Genomic DNA, 12,335 nt, shown 5'->3' on the forward strand with positions numbered 1-12,335 from the left:
AGAAGGAGTGACAACCTTCCATAGAGGTACCAATTGGCCAATAAGCAAGCAGAATTACTTATAAAAAGAAAAAAGAAGAAAAGACCAAAAAACATATCGAGTATAGTGGGAGGTGAAAATCTGAAGCTGGCACTTCTCGTTCAAGCTATTTGATGACTTTTTTGTTTTCTACCGGTGAAAATTTTAATATTTTCGTTTAAATGTCATCATCATCATCATATAACGGGGGTCCTACGGCGATTGCCGCTTCCCGCATTTCAGCCTCCATCTTTTCCTATCTCTCCAATCTCCCTCTTCTAAGCCTCTAGATTGCATTGTTTTTGTAATTTCTCTTCTCCAGGAATTTGGTGGTCTTCCCCTTTTCCTTCTTTCTGGCGAAACATACATTAAGGCTTTCTTTGGCCACCGCTCCTCCTCCATTCTCATCACGTGACCATACCATTGTAATTGCTTTCCTTGTATTCTATCTGAAAGAGTATCTCTAATTCCTGTACGGTTTCGTATTTCCTCATTCCTGATTCTTTCCATTCTCGATACTCGACATGACCTTCTAAGATAATCCATTTCCACAACGTCTACTTTATCTCGTTCATTCTTTGTCATCGTCCAACATTCGGCACCATATGTGGTAATTGGTTCTACAATTGCTCTGTATACGCGAAGTTTGGTATGCATCTTTATTTTATTAGACCACAGTAATGAATTTAGTATTCGGATGCATTTTTTCCCTTGGGTTATTCGGTTTTGTACATCTATCTTAACTCTGCCATCTGCTGATAGGATGCTTCCTAGATATTTATACTGGTTGCAGCCTTTTATGACTGCGTTTTCAAGCCTCAGATCTGTGGTATTTCCTCCAATTTTTAAATATTCTGTTTTGCTTTTGTTTACAGTAAGCCCCCATTTGGCATATTCCTCAAATAATTTTCGATTCATATAATTTATATCTTCCTCATCGGTTGCAACCACCACCTGATCATCTGCAAACAACAATGTATACAGAGTTTCTTGTCCCACTTCGATGCCCATAAATCTACATTTATTTCTCCAATTCCTCAATGCTTCTTGGACGTATATTTTAATGAGTGTCGGTGACAAACAGCATCCTTGCTTTAGGCCTTTAATGACTTTAAATTCATTTGAGGTTCTGGTTCCAATTTTTACACAACTAACTGCATTTTCGTACAATTTATATATCGCTAGGATATACGTCGAATCCAATACGGACCTTTCGAGGACCTCAAACATTTTCTTTAACGGGACACTATCATATGCTTTCTCAAGGTCTATAAATACCAAATGGGTCTCTCTAGTTCTTTCGACACGCTTTTCAATTATTTGTCGTAGGATAAATATATTATCAAGGCAGGATCTCCCGGTACGAAAGCCGCTTTGTTCTTCAATATCTTGTATCTGTCTTTCAACCCTCTTCTTTAATATTCTGCCGTACAACCGGCCCACAGAGATCGTCACACTAATACCTCTATAATTGGAACAGTCTCTTTTATTCCCTCTCTTATATATGGAGCTTATATAAGATTTATTCCAATCTTTAGGAATTTCCTGGTCTCCACACATACATTTATTGAAAAGGTCTACTATTAATTCTAAAAGTGCAGTCGGCCCATATTTAACCAGCTCTATGGGACTGTCTCCAGGCCCTGCGGCTTTTCCGTTTTTAACCTCTTTTAAGGTTTCCGTCAATTCAGATAATGTTATTATAGGGATTTCCTGCCGTTCGTCTCTGTTGTCTATTAATTCCCTTATCTTTTCCCATCTGTACTCTACTCTATCCTCTTTCAGCAGTTTCGTATAATATTCTTCCCATTCATTTAACTTTATGAGAGAAATGTTGTCTTCATTTTTCTCATTTTTCCTAAACTGTTTTAATGTTTTCCAAGCTTGCGCCACTTTTGTTCCACCCATAAATCTGTCCAGTTCATCACACTTAGCCTCCCAGTTTATATTTTTCGCCTTATCCACGTCTTTTTTAACTTCTCTATTCCATTTAGCGTATATTTCTCTGTCTTGAGGATCTTTGGATTGAAGCCATATGTGATATGCTTGTTTTTTCTTGAGAACTTTCTCTTCTAGTTCCGTTGACAACCATTCAGGTTTTCCTTTTTTCCGATTTCCAACTTTTCCCGGCAAATGAAGCGTTTAAATGTTATTATTTAAATATGATTTTTAATTTAATAATTCACGTCAATTCATATTGTACTGTTTTAAATTATTTTTTAAATCGATTATTAATTGTTTTTAATCTTTATTCAATTTTTAAAACTTGTTGGGATTAAAACCATTATAGTTTGCTTTTTCCAAGCAGTGTATATCGATTACTAATCCTTTGTAAGTACATATTGTATCAATGCCAATGTGTCGTATTTTCCATTGCACATTTTTTTATAAATATTTACATGTGTTAAAATGCAACTTTCATTTAAAGAATACCGCTTTTTACCGTTACCTTATGAGGAATCACGGCCTTGAAAATGATAAGAAAAAAGAAAAGGACTCATACGGCACACACAGGGTGTCTGGAATCAACCAGAGAGAGTTTTTCCATTGACCCAGTTGTCTAGCGATGGTGATGCTCTTCGACTCGATTCAAGCAAGACCAGTCTGCTGCGAGCGATCTGTGCCATTCTCTCATCCTCACAAGCGGCATTACCTCAAGTACGCCAGTTAGTCGGTAGCGGATTGTCGATTGTAAAAGACTAGCAAGAACAACAGCGTACTGTTGGAAGTTGGTGGCGGACACCGCTGGTTGTAGAGATAGTGCAAGCACTCCTGACCACGGCGCAGTAGACGAAATTTGGTTTAGTCCCCACTTCCATGCAAAACGCATTGTACTGTGCACTGTATAATTCCACTTACAATAGAACCTTTCTGCCTTTACGTGAATTTGACTCCGCCTTCGCGCAGCTCCATGGTCAGGAGTGTTTGTTTTACCTATAATTTGCGAGTGATTTTTGGACGATCTTCTGCTTCTTCTTCTGGTTTCGTGGTCGGTGGACTTCTCGCCGTTATATTTTTTGTGTTATTTCCGCATCAAGTGCAATCTTAGTGACGATTTAAGTATAGGATTTTAGTGGTTTTTACTGTGGTTAAAATACAAAGTAAGCAAATATAAATATATTGAAAAATTTCAAATACAAATAAATTTTATATAAAGAAAAATAATAAATGTAGAAAAAATATCACAGAAAATTCATATATTATCACTACCTTAAAAACGTATTTGTGTAAAATTTTGCAATTTTTTGGATTTATATATACCTAATTTAAATTGAATTATAGTGAAAATTAGAAAATAATAGATAATAATAAATATATTTTATTTAAATTAAAGATACTTCATTTGTACTTTCAACTAGTACAAACTAAATACCAAAAATAACATAAAGTGTATATATAGCATCCATAAACAACAGATCCCAGTGAAGCCATCGGTCAAAATAAAATCACCCAAAAATTAAATTAACGAAAATTTAGTGCCCTCATTCAATTTTCACTTTTGTTTTTTTTTCTCGTTGAGTTTTTTGTATTTTAATGTTAAAATCGTATACTTTTCATACCATCAAAAAAATTCTAAAAATGGTTTTGTAAGTATAAACCCTTTTAGTTTTTTACTTATATTCTTACTTTATTACTTTTTGTAGAGAACTGAGGATTCTTTTAAAGAATAAGAAAAGCAAAATGCATTCTGTTAACGAAGTAGTTGACGTTTTTCATTTTCCAATAATTGACCAATCAAGCCTCTGCATTTCACCAGTTGAATTGAACTTTGAAATTTGAGAACACACTCTTGGAAACAATTTTATTTGTTCTTTAAAGGAAAAATAGTACCCATAACGATACTAATAGTGTATTTATTGCAAAATTTTATTTCTTGCAAAAGTTGAACGAACGAAATACTAGTGACGTTGGAGTGTAAAAATGTCGCGAATTAAATTTATTGTAGAATCCATTCAAAAGCACTTACAAACCTTTTCAAAATCAAAATAAACGCTTTTTTTATATCTTTAAAATAATACTTTTGCTTTTCTTTTCATTCTTAATCTACAGAGTGAGTTTTAAGTATGTTACGCCACAATTATCTCGGAAATGGCTTGCAAGATTTTTATAAATTTTGGTGTGTAAGGGTCTCGTGATGGGACGGATATTATGGTGGTATTTACATAGCGGTCAGATTTTTCTTTTTTTTTTTGTAAATCTAATAAACTTATTTATGCTATGTTTGTTTCTAGATTTAAAGGATGCATATTATATTCAAAAATGGTGGCGTGTGGTACTGATAAAATATTATCTGTAAATATATTAAATTTGTATGTGAACCACAAAATGTACTTACGGGTCCATAGAAATATATTACACGGTCCAAGAATATTATTTAACGGTCTCCCACAAGGCTGAATTCCAAGTCCTTTATTACTTAATGTTTAAACTGCAGATCTGCATGGTTTGATGGATGACAAATGCAAAATAATTTAATATACAGACGATATATGTTTATATACTCGCCATAAATCCTATGAAGATTGCATGTTGAATTTAAAATCTCAGCTTAAGTAACATAGATAAGTAGATAAAACAAATGGGTTTTAGTATATCACAAAAAAATCTTTTTATGTTTCATTAGACGTAGACAAAAAGTGACAGGCAAATGCCAGATAGGTGATCATATTTTCCCCTTAGCAGAAGAGTATAAGTATCTAGGCATGATTCTAGATAAAATACTCTTGTGGTCCAAAGTATGTAAAAGTATGTAAAAAGTGCGAGCGTGGAATTAACCTTCTACGTTTAGTTTCCAAAAAAAGATTAGGTGCAAATAAACATATCTCTTTAATGTTTTATAGATCCTACATACGATTCATTCTGGATTATGGTTGTATTCTATTCGGTTCAAAATGCAAAACAAATCTATTAACACTTGACAGAATAAACTTTACATCAATAAAAATCTGTCTAGGAGCTATGATGTCTTCACCAAACCAAGCAGTTCTAGCAGAAACCCAAGAACTTAGGCAAATGTTAGCCAATAAACGTTTAATAACATAAAAATCGTTTAATACAACTATGGTTCACAAAATAGGTTTACTTTTGACAGAATATTTAACAAATTCTTGTTGGAGAATAACAGTTTCTCTCGTCTCTTCTTTCAATCTTATGTATTACAGCTACCAAAATTTCCTTTTTACGAATGAGACTTTGAAGTTCTCATAGACAAACCAACCATTATATTGCCATCTTATTCAGACTTGCCAATTTTAACTAATTTTATATTTAAATCCAGACTAAGCAAATTAGGGAAAGATTTAACAATAAATTATATAGATGGATCAAAAACTGTTGAAAGTGCTGGTTTCGCATTTTTTGTTTGAAACAGAAATTATGTTATAAAAATATCGAATTCCTGAATGTTGTTCTATTTTTACAGCCGATGCTGCTGCTACACAGAAAGCACTAACTTGGTGTGTCACTAATTATTGTGAGAACATCGTAATAGTATCAGATCCTCAGGCAGTATTAGAAGCTATTCGTAGCCACCCATTGGATAGTTGTCAAAACTCCATTATACTTGATATCAAAAAATTATTACATAAACTAAAATTCACAAAAAAAAAACAGTTATTTTACTCTGGGTTAAAGGACACAATGGAGTAATTGGAAACGAGTTAATGGATAGTATGGCTAAAAATACATCTAAGATATCCGAAATTACAAACGTTTACTACTTTAAAGATCTTTTTTCTATTATCAGGAGTATTGGCAGGGAAGAATGGATGTCAAAATATAAAGTAGTACAGAATACTTTAAGAAAACATTGCTTTCCTATTCATCCATGCCTACCGTAAAATATTCCCCATTTTAATTTTAACTATAATAAAGTATATTCCTCGTTGATAACCCTGCTAAAACTTAAACATGACTTGTTTCCAGAGCATCTGCATAGGATTGGAATCTATGAAACTCCCGTCTGTCGGAGATTTTTACCACTTATTTTTCGATTGTCTTAATCATAGGGAACAGATTCGGAGCCTATATTTAGGTTTAATCGATCTCAACATTAGCCTATCAGTGAACATCAGCAATCTGTTATCTTACTCTAATAAATTTATATATAATATTCTAACTAAGTTTAATTTAGTTTAATTAAGTTTAATTAAACGATTCTAAGAAAAAAATTTAAACATCGTTATAAAAATTTTCTGTGGCAAAAAAATTATTTGTCTAATGCCATCTCTCTCTCTCTCTCTCTCTCTCTCTCTCTCTCCACACACACACACAATAAGCTTTCTAATTTTAACACCCAAACAGGCATATTGCATGACTGGTGGTTAAAGTGGTTAAGTTAAAAAATTTATTTAAAAATCCTTTATAAAAGGTATATAATTAAAACACCCAATCGGGGTTCATCACAAAACGTTTTCGGAATCTATATTCCATCATCAGTGTGTCTAAGTGCACATGTTTTGAGCCACTAAATATTTGGGTAAAAATGTTATTCATTTGAATTTATGTTACAATATTTTATCTTATATGTTATGATGTTAAAGTTACAATTGGAATTGACAAAATGACAACGTAGGACTCTGCAGGAGGTTGCTGGTCCTGAGACAAAGTGTCTACGAGGACTTGTTGATAGCAAATGATTGAAATGACAATATTGAAATTATCCTGAGACAAAGTGTCTATGAGGACTTGTTGATAGCAACTGATTGAATTAATTGGTTGCTATCAACAAGTCCTCGTAGACACTTTGTCTCAGGACCAGCAACCTCCTGCAGAGTCTTACTTTGCCATGTTATCAATTCCAATTGTAACTTCAAATTGTAACTTTAACATCATAACATATAAGATTCAATAATGTAACATAAATTCAAATTAAGAACATTTAACGGGCGTTTACCCAAATATTTATAGGCTCAAAACATGTACACTTAGGCACACTGATGATGGATTATAGATTTCGAAAACGTTTAGTGATGTAGCTCGATTAGGTGTTTTAATTATATACCTTTCATAAAGGATTTTTAAATAAATTTTTTAACTTAACCACTTTAACCACCAGTCATGCAATATGCCTGTTGGGTGTTAAGTTTAAGTACCTTTCTGTCAGCTTTTTCCTCGTCTGTTCAATATTTGCTCCCCTGTTTTTTATTTCTGACCTGCAAAAATTTCTTCTGCACTGTATCCAAACCATCTTATTTGCTGTCTTTCTACTTGTTTTTGAAGCAGATCCATTTCATTTCTGATTGTCCTATTGCTAACATGGTCTCTTCGGGTTACAACTTTTATGATTTTCGAGTATCTTGTTTCCAATATGTGTACTTTGTAACCATTCAACGACCCATCAGTAATAGTGGGTGCCAATGGATAACAATTTAACTACCTGCGATAGTTGGGAGCCAATGCGTAACCTTCAAGGTCTAGGTTTTTACAAACTTAAATTAAACTCATACTTATTTTGGGAGCCAATTGTTAGACCTCGTCTAGTTTAGTCTCTCAGGTGTGCGAACGTCTTATCTTAGAAGTAAATCTGAACAACGAGTTTGGCTAGGACAAATAAACTAAGATCTGAATTAATTATATTTATTATACATACAAAATACAAAAATTGAAATTTTAATATTAAATTAAAATTAAACAAAACAAATTTTGCCTTATAGCTTTACATAATAAGATTTTTAAATGATACTTATGGCATCTGATGTTGTCTTTAAGTAGCTGGACAGGATGCTTTATGTTTATATCTTTAGTTGGCAATCGAGTTGTAAATAACAGCTGCAGTGATAATTACATGATCGACCATGTGCTGTGGAATTCTTCACCCAAAAAAGTGGACAAAACTTAGACCCAAAAAACTAGCATATATTTAAAATATTTTCTTGCCATGTGAAGATTAAAAATAATTACAATTTTAAACAGCAAATACTAAATTGGCGAGGATAAGATGAACATAATTATTAATAAACAAATTAGTTAAAGTATATTAAACTAACGGCATATGAGATGAATTATAAGTTTAAAAGAGACATGTGAAGAGGAGGTTATGTATGAATAGAAATGGTCAAATTATAAAAAAGACAGATATAAAAAAAATTATTAACTAAAAATATAAAAACTTATCCCAGGAAAAGATATATAAAAAGAAAAAATATATAAAGATAAAGAAAAAATATATAAAATCAATTTTGAGTAAGAGATCCAGCTTAGATAAGCAAAAGACATTATATAAACTAATCTCCCTTTCTATTGAATTATCTTTACTTCAACATTGACATATATTATGGTAGATTTGTCAACTAATAGATATACTGTCTATTGAAGTTAGGCGAAGAAATTTATATGCTATAAATAGTGTTTTTGGCCTGTAATTTTTTTCTTCTTAACAATTTTGTTGCTTCCTTTTCATTTTGAAAAAACATTATTTATAAATTTTATTGAAGATATTCTGGTTATTTCTTTATCTCATATAGAAACATATTTTTATGCTTAGAATAATCAAATTCTCGTAATAAAGTTCAAATGACAATTTTTATTTATTGTTTAACAATATTTCTTATGCAGTTGAAAATAAAAATATGATTTATATTTCAATTATAACATTTCATTTATAATTATTTCGCAGCTCGTAAAGTGCAAACTGGTAGTATTTGAGAAATTGTTACCATTTAATTATGCATATCTAATCCGTTTGCATAATCTACTGTCAGGTTTACAAAGCTGAATAATAAATCTTAAATCAATAATTCAAATATATTTGAATACTTAATCAAGACAATCTGTGAGACTACAATTTTATTGTACCATTTATTTCTTCTTTTTCGTCCTCGTTCTTGGTTTAGAAAAAATGTTTGTTTTATTATACATATGTTCCTCTTAGTTTAAGTTATTCCTACCATTCGGTTTCTTTCTGGTATAATCTTTTCTATGATGCCCCACTGTTCATTTATTTACATACATTACATCCAACTTACTCATCCACTGTGCCGATAATACATAATCATCAACATTGTGTTAACATTGTAAGTTTAATTTATATATGTATACAAAAACTCCATGTTTTCATGGAGTAATAATGCTTTTCAATTTCTAATAGCAACTCCTTTATATTTTGACAGCCTTCTTTCCTAAGGTTTCCTTCAGATATCAGTCCCTATACCTTAATCGGTTTTGGAGCCCTCTTTATACCAACTGAAGTTTGCCTTTACATGCGGACCCGTTTCCCAGTCTTCCCTCTTTGCTACGATAATAATAAAATGTTTATCAAAGATATACCTTTGGTCCATTCGATCTACAGTCATGCCCAGAACGGGGTCAGATTTAATTTCCTGATATAGCCTCCCTATTTAATTTGCTCTTTGCGTTATGCTTGTAGGAACTGTATTGTCCTGTGTACTCTCGATCTGGCCTCCCTCTGTATAAATATGGGTCTCTATATTAAGTTTAGCAACACCTGTATCAAGTCTGCCAAATCGCTCACACCTGTTGATTCTTTGTCTACCATGCCACTAAACCGTACATCATCATGGGCAACCCTCATGTATAAACAAAGAGACATGTTTAAACTTACCCGTTTGTTTTCATACAATAGTCTACATCTGCCAAGGGCCATTGTAGCTTTTGTCAAGTGAAATTTTTAATGTGTGGCTTCCATGTCAGCTTCTGGTCAAATATTATACCTAAGTCGTTGGTCTGACTAGCAAATGTAATCTCCACTCCCCTGAGCAACTGTGAATGCAATCCTTATAGTGTTCTTTTTCTGTTAAAGTCAACCACTGGTGTTAATCAGACCGGGTGTCTAAAGTTGAGGCTTGGCGGTAATCCCAAATCGGAATAAATCTTTATAAACCTCACTAATAGGGCAAGGACAATGAGTTTATGATCTGTTTCCAGCCCCTAAAGGGCAGCACTAGTAAAAAACTTGTGTTTTTTGTAAATTAACCCCTAGGTACTCAACCTAGGCTTTACAACAGATATCCATCTCTCTGAGAGAAATTTGCGTTTGGTCTGGTTTGTCTGGGCAAAACGCCTTTTGACTACTACTGCCAGGTCTGCATAGCTCATACACTAAAACTTATATTTAGACAGTTTCGTTAAGAAATCGTCTACTAGTGTTGCCCACAGCAGTGGAGGTAGTACACTTCACTGTCAACAACCACTTCCTCCCCTTGCCCGGACAATAGTTTTGCCTAACGTATACACAATGGTCCTATTTGTTAAGACTGCATAGGGATACCTTTTCTTGTACTTCTAAAAAAATCGTAACCGCTATTTCTTTGTCCTCCAATGATGTTGAGAACAGTCTACTAAGGTCATCCAGCGGAAAGTCTGTTAAATATCCTTACTGATACGCATATTGATGATCGCTGAGTGGTTTATTCTTCAGTACCCCATCTCTGATGTATCTAAGGAGCCTTTCTAGCGTTTTTACTAGAAATAAACATTGGTTTGTATGAATTTCGCGTTTGGCCCATTACTCCACTGAGTTTTGGTATATAGATAACTTTCACCTTTTAGCATGCCACTAGAAATGTCTCCATGCAAAACTAGCTTTAAAGATTTTACCTCTAATTGTTATTATAACGTTCTGTTCATGCAGCAGAAAGACTGGATATATTTTATCCATTCCGGAGGACGTGTATAGTGTATGTTGGTAACTCTCTGAGGCCTTAAAATTTTGATAGCCAGCTGCCAGTCCACCGCAGAAGGTCTTTTTAAAAGAACCGGCTTTACCAAAGGGTTAATGTTGGTAAATTAACTGAGAAAATGCGCCTTGATGAGCATTAATAAGGTTTTCTCAAGCGTTTTTTTATAATTTTTGTCGTCCTTTTTCAGGAAATTGATTTAACTTGCTACACCGTGCTTCGCTAAGACTTCATTGATTCTGGAGCATACGAAAGTCTCCTTAAATTTTTCACAGAACCTTCTCCGCGAGCCACTTTTGGCTTTATGAATTTTTTTGTTGTATTGCGTCTTTCTCTGTAATTATCCCACTCTTGGCTGTATTTGGCCCTATTAAATGGCTTTCTTACCTTTGTCTTAAGCTTTTGTAAATGTTTATCCTTGCATATTGTTCAACATTTAAGAATGAAAGTTGGTTCGTAATATTTATGTACCAACTTGTATTGAAGTAACTATTAAAAATATGATGATGTCCACCTACTAAATGGTATTTAATTTCGTAATCGTAAAATAAAATGTCTTTATAGACATCCTGTATACAAATATCTGTCTAACTAACAGATGTCCAAAATTTGTTTCAATATAAAAAATATTCTCTCTAATAATTACATGATCATATCTTAGATGAGCCATTATATTACAAATATCTTCATAACTTTATTAAATTACTTAAAGAATACCTTTACCATTGTCCAATAATTGGATTATTAACCTAGTGTTTACTGCGGTCTAAAATTCTTACCATCAATAATTGAGTTATGATCATCATTAGCCTTTGCAGCTAGTATATTATTTCCTAGTCAGCAGGTGGCCACTAACACTTAAGCCGTTTCTAATTCCAATTTGCTTCTTTGATTTTGTGCTTAGCAAAGTTCAATACATATTTAAGCGTATAAAGTGCCAGGCATTTTGTTTGAGTAACGAGTTATTTGTTATGTACTTATTGCAAAATTTTAAATTAAATAATTTATTCTCATTTTTGTGCAAAACTAATTTTATTGAAGAAACTATCTTATTTAAATTGCTGTGCTATTTAATGAGCTGTACATTTTTTTCCTAATCTTATTTTTACTTAACTCTTCCTTTTACCTAAATAAGAGTGTTCATACTACACATACAGGCAAATTTAAAGAGAGGTACAAAATGTAATAATTATTTTTTTCATCAATATCCAAGTTTTACAAAAGTTGTAGTTATACGATGAGTAACCTTTTACAAAAAAAAAGAAGTCGAAGAGGTTAGAATGAAAATCAACATACTGGTTTTAAACAGGACTTTATTGTACATTTTGAACTTAAATGCATTTTTGTTTCCTTGATCTCGTGCGTATTCCCCACGAGCAGTCATTAGTTTTCTCATACTTATATTTAAGTTTATCCATCTGTTGTTGAGGCAGTCTATCCAATTCCTCGATCAAAGCAATTCTTACTACGTCTCTGTTCTAAAAAAAAAAGAATTCGTGACCAAATTTTCTGCCTAGCATGTCCCACACATGTTCTATCGGGTTCAGATCTAGAGAACATGCTGGCCAGTTCATTTTTGTTATATTTACTTGTAATAAAAAGTAACTTACAGGGTGGGCGAAGTGTAGGTGCACATTATCCTGCATTATAATTAAATTGTCTTCAATGTATGAGGCAAAA

The 12,335-nt window shown here is 32.8% G+C and overlaps 1 protein-coding gene across 2 annotated transcripts in view; it reads left to right on the plus strand.

Moving 5' to 3' along the window:
- Positions 1 to 2,635: 2,635 nt before the first annotated feature.
- Sb (serine proteinase stubble) overlaps positions 2,636 to 12,335 on the plus strand; it is a 357,923-nt gene continuing 348,223 nt past the window's right edge. For both annotated transcript variants that reach the window (XM_072526859.1, XM_072526861.1), the window contains exon 1: positions 2,636 to 3,119. The gene's annotated coding sequence lies outside the window, so the exon portion shown is untranslated. The remainder of the gene's footprint in view (positions 3,120 to 12,335) is intronic.

This window comes from Diabrotica undecimpunctata, chromosome 3 (assembly GCF_040954645.1).
Source record: "Diabrotica undecimpunctata isolate CICGRU chromosome 3, icDiaUnde3, whole genome shotgun sequence".
Taxonomy (NCBI): domain Eukaryota; kingdom Metazoa; phylum Arthropoda; class Insecta; order Coleoptera; family Chrysomelidae; genus Diabrotica; species Diabrotica undecimpunctata.